Source organism: Lissotriton vulgaris, chromosome 4_1, assembly GCF_964263255.1.
Source record: "Lissotriton vulgaris chromosome 4_1, aLisVul1.2, whole genome shotgun sequence".
NCBI lineage: Eukaryota > Metazoa > Chordata > Amphibia > Caudata > Salamandridae > Lissotriton > Lissotriton vulgaris.
In genome coordinates this window covers 2,080,302,958-2,080,316,369 of record NC_141691.1, presented here as the reverse complement: position 1 = coordinate 2,080,316,369, position 13,412 = coordinate 2,080,302,958, and positions in this window count along the sequence as shown.

Below are 13,412 nucleotides of genomic sequence, written 5' to 3'. Positions count from 1 at the left end.
GCTCTTTACTGCAGTCACTGAACAGTAAACCTTAGAATCTACCTAAAAGTTTGGAGATCTAGGGATTCACTCTTTAACAAATAGGTTGTTTCGAAGATGTAACAGAATTAATACATTAATGTTGCAGACCTTCTACTTATCCGCTTATAACAGGCATCAGAACTGTTTTATCTCCACACAAGAGTTGGATGCCCTTTCTTCGTTACTTCCAAAATCCCAAAATTCTTATGGGAAGAATTTTTAAAATATTTGTCAGTATCCTTCTTCACAGTCCAAAGAGAGGGGGCTTTAGAGCCGTAACGGTGCATGATCAGGCTTTACGAGGAATAGAAAGCTGTTACCTTCATATTTTCTAACAGCAAGAACCAGGTCCTCGCGTTCTGTCTTTCTTGATGTCAAAGGTACTCGCCCTGTGAGTTTGTTGGTTGTAAATATAGTCGACTAGTTTCAATTGATTCGATCAAGTTACACAAAGTGGCCAGTCCTGAGTTGTAGGCCACAAGGGTTTCTGAGTCGTTCCTTCACACCTTTACCTACCCTGCACAAAATACCTCAGCATACACTAACCCATCTAAATATTTCTACACCATGGCTGAGGTTTTGAGCTTCTGAAATTTCAATTGCTCCAGATAATGATGAAAACACAGGATGTGTTTCTAACATTCGTTTGTTGCTTATCACTGCTTCTCCCAGCAATAGTTGTATAGTATCAACTGTCTTCGGAGGTATCCACCTGCCCTCCTTTGACCGATGAGGCCCCTATTTATACTCAGACGGCCTCTGGTTATTTTGTCAACATTGATGATTTTTCTTCTGATTCTTCGCATACTTCCCTGCATGGTGTGCGTGCACTTTTCCTTTGGCTGAAACAGACTTATATGATTCCTCCATGGTCCTACCATTGCATTTTTCGTTCCTTGTTTCTTCTCCTCCTCTGGATTAAATTTATTATAGTCTTCTTTCTAATATTGAATGATTACTATCTTCCTGATTATACTTCACCAGAATCTGTAGCTGTGGTGCTTATACCCAATTCTTCATCGCATAAGCTCCAAAGAGACTTGCCCCTGGCAAACATTACTGCCTTCCATGTCGATGATGGTATTGTTTGGGATAATGTTCCCTATGACATTTTTGTTCCAACAGAAACATTGCAAATTCTCTATGTTTTTAACTTTGCTATGGATGAGATTTTCTCCCCAGGTGCTATTTCTGCTGAATGGGATGTTATGACAGAGTCTAATATGCTATCTGAATTTGAATCGTACACTGCATTTGAGTATGAAGATTTGAATTTGAATTACTAAAATTATGGTGATCTGTTTTGTTACCATCATCATACACATCACTATTTATACAGATATAGTACTCCACGTGCTGTTTTTAATTGTACACTGTGGGAATACTGCCTGACAGCACCTGTGGGCATTTCTAAATCCTATTCAATTAACTTCCCTTACTTTTCCGGTCGTGTCCCAAGAGATCCTGCTTAGTATTTTTATAATCTTACACCTTCATCAAATAAGAAAAATATTCTCACACAAACAAAAGTGATTTATTCCAATTCATTTATTTCACAATGATACTTACAGGGTTATGAACGATGGAAGGACAATATTGAGCTTAAATATGTTTGGAAGACACTACACTGGCAGGTTTAGGACACTGATGCTTTATTTAGAGCATGTGTACAAAACAGAACATCAAACTCAATCTCTTGGCTTTGTTAATAAAAAAAAATTGAATACTCAAAGCATTCCCTTTGTTGCATAATTTGACAATTGGTGACAGCCTATTCATTTCACAGAAAAACGATACAATGAGATGGTGCTAAAGTCTACCTACAACTTGTCAATTTCTAATTCAGGTGGATAGTTATTGATATTAAGCGTTGCAAATCCCATTTTCTAAAACTCTTGACAGGAGTTTATAGCAAGCTGGGCAGACTCCCAGTATATTCAGTTGCAACACTCAGGAGTGGTTAATATGTATAGTGTAGGAATGTTATGCCAGCACCAGGTAGCACATTCCACGTTGTCCGCAGTTAAAGACCACCTAGCACTGCTTTCTGATAATATGGATTTACAAGATTCTTTATTTGGCCCCAGAGCTCCTCATTCTAAGAATGTTATGTATGCCACATGCAAGGAACTTGAAAACAGGTGATTATTCACTGTATTTCATTGTTGTCTCAAAAAAGGCTGTGCAAATTTAATTATTTTGGGCATACTAGTAAAAACTTCTCTTTTGTACCAACATTTTTTACAGACACTAACTCCAGGTTGCGAGACACACTGTTGAAATTGCCCCTGGCTGGTCCTGATGAAGATGGTCTCCATTGCAGTTCTTCCACCGAAACGCGTTGGCCCTCTCTTCTAATTAGATCCAACCTTTGGTTGTACAGTGGACAAACTGGTGCAAAACAACGGGGTGTTTTTTCGGTTGTAGTAGAGTGATGTATGACTAGGATGTGTGAGTGAGTGGATGTGTTGTGTTTGTGGTTCTCGACCTGGGTCATAATAACTGTCTCATTATTTAAAAAAAAAGATATGTTTATCTATTCCGATTTTGTAATTATAATATGAATTTTTCTACATGTATTTAAAGAAAATCAAATGAAATACAGTGAATAATCACCTGTTTTCAAATAAGAAAAAAGAAAAAATTAATTTTTGAATGACAAAAAAAAACTCTAAAAATAAAAATGAATAAATAACTTAAAAAGTTGAATATGTGGTTTATGTATGCCCGTGTTATTGAAGGCTTTCCCCAATGATAAAGTGGATATAGGTCAAGAGGGAGTTTCCTTTCTTGTTTATGATGGGGTCTGTTGTCCTGATGAAAATTGTGTTTTTGCTACATTGCCTGCACTTCCTGAAAAATGTGATGTGCCCAGTACCAGCGTCTTCATTCGACTGGTTGATAGGCTGCTGACAGACCTGTTATGAACAGACAAGAGAAGCCCTATATACTTGTCCATGCTAAAACTTTGATTGGCAAAAGGCGAGTTGGATCTGCTGGACCTATGCCTTTATTAAGCAGCCTTGCAGCATGAGCATGCAGTGCATTAGCTTGACGAGGGTCCGAATTGGGGAAAAACTCAGCTGGCAGACCTTCTCAGCCCTTACATGCTCCGTGAGGTGTTCCTAATGGGGGTGAGTGCCCCAAGAGACTTCACATACCCGATCTGGCAATTGTCAATGTTGTGGTACAAGGTAGTTAATAAGGTCTGCTGCAGGGCCCGATTTGCGGTGGATCACCCCCTGTGGGCGTTGCAGCCTATTAATTATATAAATAAAGATACATTGCTTACAGTATGGCACGAGGGGGATTACATGACAGTTTGGGGCCTGTACCTTGATGACCTTTTTGTATCCTTTGCCCAGGCTCAAGAGTTGTTTGGTGTGGGACCGGGGCAATTACATCTGTTTGCTAGGATGGTGCATACTGCCTGTGCCATCTGACTGTCATTCCCCGCCAGGTCACAGGAACATGTTACAGTGAGACAGTTGCTGGAACCGGCCGGCTGTAGACAGCTGATAACCCACATATGTGCTACCATAGAAACAGATTGTGGGGGATACACAAGGCATGTTCAGGAGCACTGGAACGCGGATTACCCAGATGCCGTAAAATTAACAGAATGGAAAAAATCTTGTGCCCTAGTTAAACAAGTGTAATCCAATGCACTATTCTAGCTTATACACTTCCATTTTTTACATATGCCCTACATGACAGCAGAGAAGCTTACTAGGATATATTGAGAGTCACGTGTGATGTGTATCCAATGTGACCAAGTTGCAGCAGACTTCTTCCGGTTGTGCTACGGTACAACGCAGATAAATGTATTGTATGCCTTTGCCACGCATTTGTTAGGAAGCATGTTTTTTCTGTGAATATGCATTTATAACGCATGCCCATACCACTAATTGTTTTTAGATTTAAAAACAATGTATTGGGGGCGTGGCCAGGTGCCAGTGAAGATGGCCACTTAGGAGGGGAGCTCCGCCGGAGCTAAGTCTGTCCCGTAAAGATCCGCTCCATATCCGCTCCTAGAAGCACTCCAGTGCGATCCTCTACCTGCCACGGCAGATCGCTTCCAACAGAATCGATTCTGGGGGTGAGATTGGCCTCCGGCACGGAAAAAAGCTCCCGAGTCGCAGGGCCGGGCGCCCTGCAGCAACGTTGGAGCCTCGCGCCAGCATCGCGTGACTATGAGAGGCCCCGGCCTGTGGCCTGCCCGCTGTTGGGGGGTGCGCACCGAGGCCTGATCTGTGGCAGCGCTTGAGGGCCTACAGTAGCGTGGGGGAGCACAGAGGCATGCAGACCCCTTTTGGCCATCCTGAAGTACCGTGGGGAAGGAGTCACAGCAACACTCTTGTGAGAGGCGTGGCCTGCGCCGTTATAAACACACAACATGGGACTGGGGCCTTAAACAGCTGGACGGGTTCGGTGGACAGGAACGGCACCTGAGGGCCGGCAGCTGAGAAAGGGAGCACGGAGGCGTGTGGAACCCTTGAGGCATCCTGCGCTGCTGCAGGAGACTTATCCTGCACCCCGGAGACGCGGCACCACCCGGGTAGGAGGTGCCACCGGCGCCGAATCGAACTTCCACACCTTGCCTGGGGACTTGCTTGCACGACGAGACCGGTGGTCTGGGGCGGCACCTGAGGACCGACAGTGGAGAAGGGGGGCAGAGAGGCGTGTGGAACACTGGTGGCGCCCTGGGACACCGTGGGGGATTGATCCTGGCCCCCGGAGCCACAACACCACTCTTGTAGGAGGCGCGGCCTGCGCTGCATCGGATTTGCGCTATTGGGCTGGGGCCCTGGGTGGACTGACATTACCAGTGCGCCCTGTCGACTGTGGGGCCGAATGCAGCAAGGGGGGGTGGCTGATACCGATACCCGGAGGCTGAGGCTGGGACTGCTATACCTGAGAGGGCCCCCCTGGAGTTGGAGGAGTAAGGGCAGGTGGTGCACTACGACACAGACCCGGCGAGGAGGTGCGCCGGGCCCCATAATGCGGTGGGGGCCGGAGTGCCGCTGCAACGCGTGGCATTAGGGAGACACATAGTGGGACTGACCACTGGATCGGTGACCTGAGAGTGGAGGCCGGGAGTACCCCAGATCACATCGGGGTGCCTTGGAGACGGTGACTGGAGCTGACCGGCACAACGCTAGGGACAGGAGGTCCCTCAAGTAGGCCACTGGGGAGGCCCCTCACACAGCGGAGGCAGAGCAGTGCCTCCCACCTCGGCCACAACACAGATTGGTGCAAACACCACAGCATATCCCTGCTGGTCGGAAAAGGGTGGCTGACTTGGCGGTAGAGACCTGCGACCTTGTTCAATTGTATATGTGACGAGAAGGTGTGAGGTCCACAACGTGAGTCTCGGCGCGGACAGATTGCCATCATGAGGCCGAAAAATAACGTGGCTGCCCAGACCAACAAATTGGACAAATATGCAGTCCCTCTGGGGCAAGGCCAGGCAGGGAGCACAACCGAAGGCCAAGCTGGCCAGAAAGAGCCGTCTTTGACTTCCATTATAGTGGCGATACAAACATTGGGCAATAGCCTGGAGACGAAAATGGACAAAATCTCAATAGAGGTTAACCTTCTCCGCACGGACCTTGGCAAGACCAAAGAAAAGGCTAAGGCAAATGAGTCTAGCATACAGTAGCTTCAGGCCTCCTCGAAGTTGTTGGAAAAATGTGTGAGAGAACTGATAAACCAACACCGGCAAATGGCCCTTAGGCTCGAGGATCAGGAAGGTAGGGCCCAAAGAAGTAACATACGCGTGGTGGGAGTGCCAGAAGGGACGGAGGGGCCCAGTATGGAACTCGGAGGACCTCATCTTCACCCACCTACAGCCTAAACGCCTATCCAATATCTTCAATGAAGAACGTGCCCACCGTGCACCAGTCCCGAAGCCCAAGCCGGGAGCGCCGCCCAGGACAATAATTGCGAAAATACTTAATTATAGGGATAGGGATGCTATCCTCCAGGCGGCCAGACAGATGGGTGACTTACAATACGAAAACACAATGATCCGATTCTTCCCGGATTTCACGCTTCAAGTCCAACGGGAAAGGCGCTCCTTTGCGGGCGTGAAGGCAGCACTCCGGGAGAGGGGGCTCAAAGACATGGTGTTCTTTCCGGCCAAATTAAAGGTCGTTGCGTGGGGAAAATCCTTGTTTTTCACTGCGTCATCGGAAGTGCATGACTGGCTTGAGAGGGAGTCGTCGCAAGCGCAGGACCGGACGGTGGGCGAAACCTGGAGAGACAATCGGGTCGCCTCGCCGGGATCCGCAGCAGGGAGATCGGAAGTGGACGCCCAGAGTCAGCACTCCTGGCGATCAAGGTCGGCCAGCCCCAAGTTTGTGTCTCTCCGAGACTCGGATGGTCACTAGTGGAGGCGGACACAAGATGTTGACCCCGACAAACTGTAATGTATAAAGTAGTGAACTGCCAGAATACTGGGCTACTCACAATTGGCGGGTGGTTAGGGGGGGGAGCCTCTCAGACCAGATAGCGACAAATTTACCTTGTAGTGATGGGCGGTGTAGGACAGAAGCCCTCTACCTTACCGAACTAAGACATGGTGCTGGTTCCCCTCGGGGAGTCGCTACGTGGTAGAGCCAATGGCGGGATACAATCTGTCATAAATGTGAACTGATTCTTGGATATACCACTGTTGTGTATTGGGAGGGCGGGCAAGAGCTGCGGCTGGAGCTGGGCCCGGTGCACTTTTCCCCTCCTTTAGGAGTTTTAGCGGGAGGGGGAGGTTTTCTCACTCCCGGGTTGGGGTCGGGCGAAAGGCGCTCTGCTAATTGGGGTTGTGGGTAGTTCGAAACCTACGGAACAGGGAAGCAGGGTGGGGGAGTCTTTTGGGGGAGGGGATGAATCATTCTGGGATGAAGGGAGCTGGGGGTCAGTTTCAGTGTGTTGGGTTGGGTGGGGGACGGTTGGGGACAGGGGGAGATGTTTGGAATGGTTACACCGGGAAGGTATTGACACAATTATACAATGTACCAGGAATCACAGGGCTGTTCTTGCAGTGAAATGCGCTTATGGCTATGAAGTGGGATAAAAGCCTTAAGATACTGAGTTGGAATGTCAACGGGCTGGGGGACAAGCTTAAAAGGACCATTGTACTGCAATTTGTTAAACGACACCTCCCGGATGCGGTACTCTTGCAGGAGAAGTGTGGCTCACTGGTTAGAGCAGGCAGACCCTGAAGCGGAGGTCAGACCCGGGACCAGGGTTCAATTCCCGACGCGGCAGGGTCTTGAGCTCAAAATGTCCACGGACTCGATAATTCTCGCTTCGGTGCCTGACCTAATCATGGGTTCACACTCTGCAACTCTGGGCATTAAGCTTGCTTAATCTCCACAACGGCCCCCCGCGGCGGGATGCCTGGCTTTCACCTTGGGGATGCCCTGTAGAGGCTATCTCACAGGGAAAAGCCAGGACGGGTTCCCAAGGCAAGCGCTTAGAGACCCGTGGGTGATAAGCGCCATATAAATCCAATATACAATACAATACAATACAATACAGGAGACCCACTTGTTGGTGGGAATCCTTCTTCGTTGTAGCTTCCCCCTTGTCATTTATCACACAGAATCCGACCCTCTGGGGCACTGTGCAGCTGTCTCTGGAAAATGGGAGGGATGCAGGCTCAACCTGGTAACGACTTATATCCCGCCGGGTCTTCAAACTCAATCTGACCAAGACTTGGGCAGGCTTCTCCTTTCCCTTCCGGAGGGGCAACTCCTAGTGCGCGGAGACTTTAATGCCGTGGTTTTAGGGAAGTTCGATAGGCACCCATCTAGGGACATACCGACAGGACACCAGTGGCTAGCTGATTTCATTGAGGCGTTTGGCCTGCTTGATCTCTGGCATCTCCGACACCCGACAGACAACCAATATACTTTCTTTTCAGGCCCACACCGCTCCTTTTCGCGTATAGACTACATCCTAGCACCTATGCACCAGGGCGCTACAATTCAGGAAGTCACACATCTAGCAAGGGGTATCTCGGACCATGGAGTAGTGCTTCAGAGTCTGAGCACCATGAGCAACAGCCTCAGGGGTAGAAAATACTGAGCCACTGCTTCAAAGTCAAGGACCACAGCAGTAGAACTCAGGAAATCACTGTTTTAGAGTCAGGAACTACTGAGGTAGAAATAAGGGTGTAGCTGGATTAGAGTCAGAGGCCACAAACTAGTCAGACTTTGGATTAGCTGCTGTAAGGTAGGAATGGGTGGAACTTGTGGAGTTTCACTATGCGGAATTCTGCTGAGTTACATAAAAACTCTGCGAGGTTGCGCAGAGTTCTGGCAACAGGAAGAAAACCTACACATGAAACAGCAGCCCTCGTCCTCCTAGACCTCCCCGCCATCTTTGACTCTGTCTCCAAACCACATCTTCTGTGCAAGACTTGACAAGGCCGGCCTCCGTGGCAAAGCCCTAGAATGGATCAGCTCATTCCTCACTGGTCGAACACAGAGAATCAGACTTCCACAGTTCTACTCGGAACCTACAGAGATCAGATGTAGAATGCCTCAGAGCTCCTCCCTGAACCCCAACCTCTTCAACATGTACATAGCCTGCTAGCAGCCCTCGTCAGAAGCCAACATCCTTTCCAACGCCAATGACACACAGCTGATACTTTCCCTCACTAATGAACCCACAGCCGCCAAGCACAACTTCCACAACGGGATGAAGGCAGTCATCACCTGGATGCTGACAGCTGCCTCAAGCTCAACTCAGACAAGACCGAAGTCCTCCTCATGGGTTCCACTCCCTCTGCCTGGGATGACTCCTCGTGGCCCACAGTGATCGGAACATCTCCACACCCATGGGCCATGCACAAAACCTCTGCATCATCCTGGACTCGTCACTCTCAATGAACTACCAAATCAATGCCGTCTTGTCCTCCTGCTTCCACATGCTCTGCTTAGTTCAAGAGATTTTTAAGAAGATCACCACTGAGTTAAGGAAAAAGGTCACCCATATGCTCATCAGCAGTAAACTCAACTACGGCAATGCACTCTATGCCGGTACCACTAGGAAACTCCTAAAGAATCTGCCGTACATCTATTAAGCCTCTGCCAGACTCATCCTTAACATCCCCCGCTGCAGCCACATCCCCATTCACCCAAGAGACCTCCACTGGCTCCCGATTAACAAAAGAATTACCTTGAAGCTACTCATTCATGCCTACAAAGCCGTCCACTACGCCGGACCTGTATACCTCAACCACAGCCTCTCCTTCTGCAAAACCGACAGCCTTCTCTGCTCCATCCAACTTGCCACCATTCCAGGGATCTGAAAGCCCACCCCCTTTTGTACCGCTTTGTTCGCGATAAGTTGGCAGGGTATGCTCAGACGTGAGACGCTTGCTCACTTTGCCAATAGATTCAAGCAAGCCGAGGCTGAAGACGGCTGAAATGCCAGAAACCGGTCCTCGGAAGCTTGTTTCCGGTCCAGGGAAGGCATGGCTTGGCAGTTTGGGCTGGACTGTTCCCATGAGGCACAGGGTCAGACTGATTTGCATATGGCAATGTCTGAACTGGGGTGTCAGAGTGGGCAAAAGAACGGTGATGGATTAAACCCAGATCTGTTGACTGGGTGTGAGTGTTTGATTGGTTCAGATGATCCATCCATCACCACCCCCTTTTGTACCGCTTTGTTCGCCATAAGTTGGCAGGGCAATGCTCAGACGTGAGTCCCTTGCTCGCTTTGCCACTTGATTCAAGCAAGCCGGGCTGAAGACGGCTGAAATGCCAGAAACCGGTCCTCGGAAGCTTGTTTCCGGTCCAGGGAAGGCATGGCTTGGCAGTTCGGGCTGGACTGTTTCCATGAGGCACAGGGTCAGACTGATTTGCATATGGCCATGTCTGAACTGGGGTGGCAGAGTGGGATAAAGAACACCTTTTACACTCCCTTGCACTAGCAATTTTAAGAACAATCACTACCCTCTCTCTTTCTTTTCTCTCTCTCTCTCTCTCGCTTTCTCTTAAACTATCGGAGCATCGTTCTTTGGTATTTCTGTATGATCTTCTTCTGAAAAATACTGATGTACACATAATATTGTATGCCATTACAGCCCTGAAGAAGCCCACTTATTGGGTGACACAAGACCCACTTCGTCAGTCTAATTATGTACATGTAATATGTCTGTTTTCTATTTCCTCTGATCCACAAAAGTGCTATGTTTAGGGACCATCTGAGGAGAAAACAGGATTCAGCTGCTTTAGCACCAGAGACTTTGAAGCAGCTGCTTGAGGGACCGTGGAACATCTGTTTCACAGATGTGGAATCAGCCAATTCAAACCATGGACCATGGATCAGCTACAGTGGTGGCAAGGACCACTGAGAACTATTTAAGAGGCTTAAGAGTGTCTGCTTTAGTGGCTGTGAATCAGAAGCAGAGACCAGGGTGCTGCTGCTCGTTAAGCAAGAAGGCAGCTGATTGAGGGAGCAAAAAGAAGCTGGCACAGGACGGATGGAGCAGCTCTTTTATGCAGATACAACAGGGAGTAGCTCTGTCTGCAGCAGGAAACACAGACTTGATGCTTCATTCGAGGGGATAACAGAGCAGCTGCTTTAGGGAACGGACCTGAGATCGGCTTCTAGAGGCTCAGGGAGCAGCTTCTTCAAAGGTGGGGCTAGTGAACAGCTTCTTCATGGGAAGTGACTAGAAGGCAACTGCTGTTAGGGGCAAAGACCTCGGATCATCTGCATGAGTTGCAGGGACTTCTGAGCAGCTTCATCAGTTGCAAGGTGGGTGAGCAGTTACTTAAGGGCCAGTGACCAGTAAGAGTCTGGGTCCAGGGAGCATCTGCGTCGGAGCCAAGACCAGTAAGCACCTTGGTTCAGGGAGCAGCTGCATCAAAGCAGAGCCCAGTAAGCATCTTGGTCCAGAGAGCAGCTGCATCTGAGCAGAGACCAGTAAGCATCTTGTTCCAGGGAGCAGCTCCATCAGAGCCGATAGCAGTAAGCCACTTGTTCCATGGAGCAGCTGCATCAGAGCAAAGATCAGTAAGCATCTTGGTCCAGGGAGCAGCAGCATCAGAGCAGAGACCAGTAAGCATCTTGGTCCAGGGAGCAGCAGCATCAGAGCAGAGACCAGTAAGTATCTTGGTCCAGGGAGCAGCTGCATCAAAGCAGAGATCAGTAAGCATCTTGGTCCAGGGAGCAGCTGCATCAAAGCAGAGACCAGTAAGCATCTTGGTCCAGAGAGCAGCTGCATCAGAGCAGAGATCAGTAAGCATATTGGTCCAGGGAGCAGCTGCATCAGAGCAGAGACCAGTAAGCATCTTGGTCCAGGGAGCAGCTACATTAGAGCAGAGACAAGTAAGCATCTTGGTCCAGGGAGCAGCTGCATAAGAGCCGAGACCAATAAGCATCTCCTTCCTGGGAGCCGCTGCATCAGAGCTGGTACCAGTAAGAGTCTGGGTCCAGGGAGCATCTGCATCTGAGCCAGGACCAGTAAGCATATTGGTCCAGGGAGCAGCTGTATCAGAGCCGAGACCAGTAAGCATCTTGGTCCAGGGAGCAGCTGCATCAGAGCTGGTACCAGTAAGAGTCTGGGTCCAGGGAGCATCTGCATCTGAGCCAGGACCAGTAAGCATCTTGGTCCAGGGAGCAGCTGTATCAGAGCCGAGACCAGTAAGCATCTTGGTCCAGGGAGCAGCTGCATCAGAGCTGGTACCAGTAAGAGTCTGGGTCCAGGGAGCATCTGCATCTGAGCCAGGACCAGTAAGCATATTGGTCCAGGGAGCAGCTGCATCAGAGCAGAGACCAGTAAGCATCTTGGTCCAGAGAGCAGCTGCATCTGAGCCAGGACCAGTAAGCATATTGGTCCAGGGAGCAGCTGCATCAGAGCAGAGACCAGTAAGCATCTTGGTCCAGGGAGCAGCTGCATCAGAGCGGAGACCAGGAAGCATCTTGGTCCAGGGAGCAGCTACATTAGAGCAGAGACCAGTAAGCATCTTGGTCCAGGGAGCAGCTGCATTAGAGCCGAGACCAGTAAGCATCTTGGTCCAGGGAGCAGCTGCATAAGAGCCGAGACCAATAAGCATCTCCTTCCAGGGAGCAGCTGCATCAGAGCAGAGACCAGTAAGCATCTTGGTCCAGAGAGCAGCTGCATCTGAGCCAGGACCAGTAAGCATCTTGGTCCAGGGAGCAGCTGTATCAGAGCCGAGACCAGTAAGCATCTTGGTCCAGGGAGCAGCTGCATCAGAGCAGAGACCAGTAAGCATCTTGGTCCAGGGAGCAGCTGCATCAAAGCAGAGACCAGTAAGCATCTTGGTCCAGGGAGCAGCTACATTAGAGCAGAGACCAGTAAGCATCTTGGTCCAGAGAGCAGCAGCATCAGAGCCGATACCAGCAAGCATCTTGGTCCAGGGAGCAGCTGCATCAGAGCGGAGACCAGGAAGCATCTTGGTCCAGGGAGCAGCTGTATCAGAGCAGAGACCAGTAAGCATCTTGGTCCAGGTAGCAGCAGCATCAGAGCCGATACCAGTAAGCATCTTGTTCCAGGGAGCAGCTGCATCAGAGCTGGTACCAGTAAGCATCTTGGTCCAGGGAGCAGCTGCATCAGAGCAGAGACCAGTAAGCATCTTGGTCCAGGGAGCAGCTGCATCAGAGCAGAGACCAGTAAGCATCTTGGTCCAGGGAGCAGCTGCATAAGAGCCGAGACCAATAAGCATCTTGGTCCAGAGAGCAGCTGTATCAGAGCCGAGACCAGTAAGCATCTTGGTGCAGGTAGCAGCAGCATCAGAGCCGATACCAGTAAGCATCTTGGTCCAGGGAGCAGCTGCATCAGAGCCGATAGCAGTAAGCATCTTGTTCCAGGGAGCAGCTGAATCAGAGCAAAGATCAGTAAGCATCTTGGTCCAGGGAGAAGCTGCATCAGAGCAGAGACCAGTAAGCATCTTGGTCCAGGGAGCAGCTGCATCAGAGCCGAGACCAGTAAGCATCTTGTTCCAGGGAGCAGCTGAATCAGAGCAAAGATCAGTAAGCATCTTGGTCCAGGGAGCAGCTGCATCAGAGCAGAGACCAGTAAGCATCTTGGTCCAGGTAGCAGCAGCATCAGAGCCGATACCAGTAAGCATCTTGGTCCAGGGAGCAGCTGCATCAGAGCAGAGACCAGTAAGCATTGGAAGGGTTGAGATTTTGATCAATACCTTATCACTATCGATCTAAAACCCCGGTCTGGCCGACTGAATCTTTATTGCCTGTCATTGAGGAAAGAAAGTGCATCTCTTACCAAGTTAATTCTCCCAGTAAAGGACTCTGCTTCAAAGGATCACAAACAACTTCTAGCTTTCAAAGATTTATTATAAGTTGCAGGTACAAGCATCTCAAAATGAGATTCACCAGATACACGGGCCCAACTA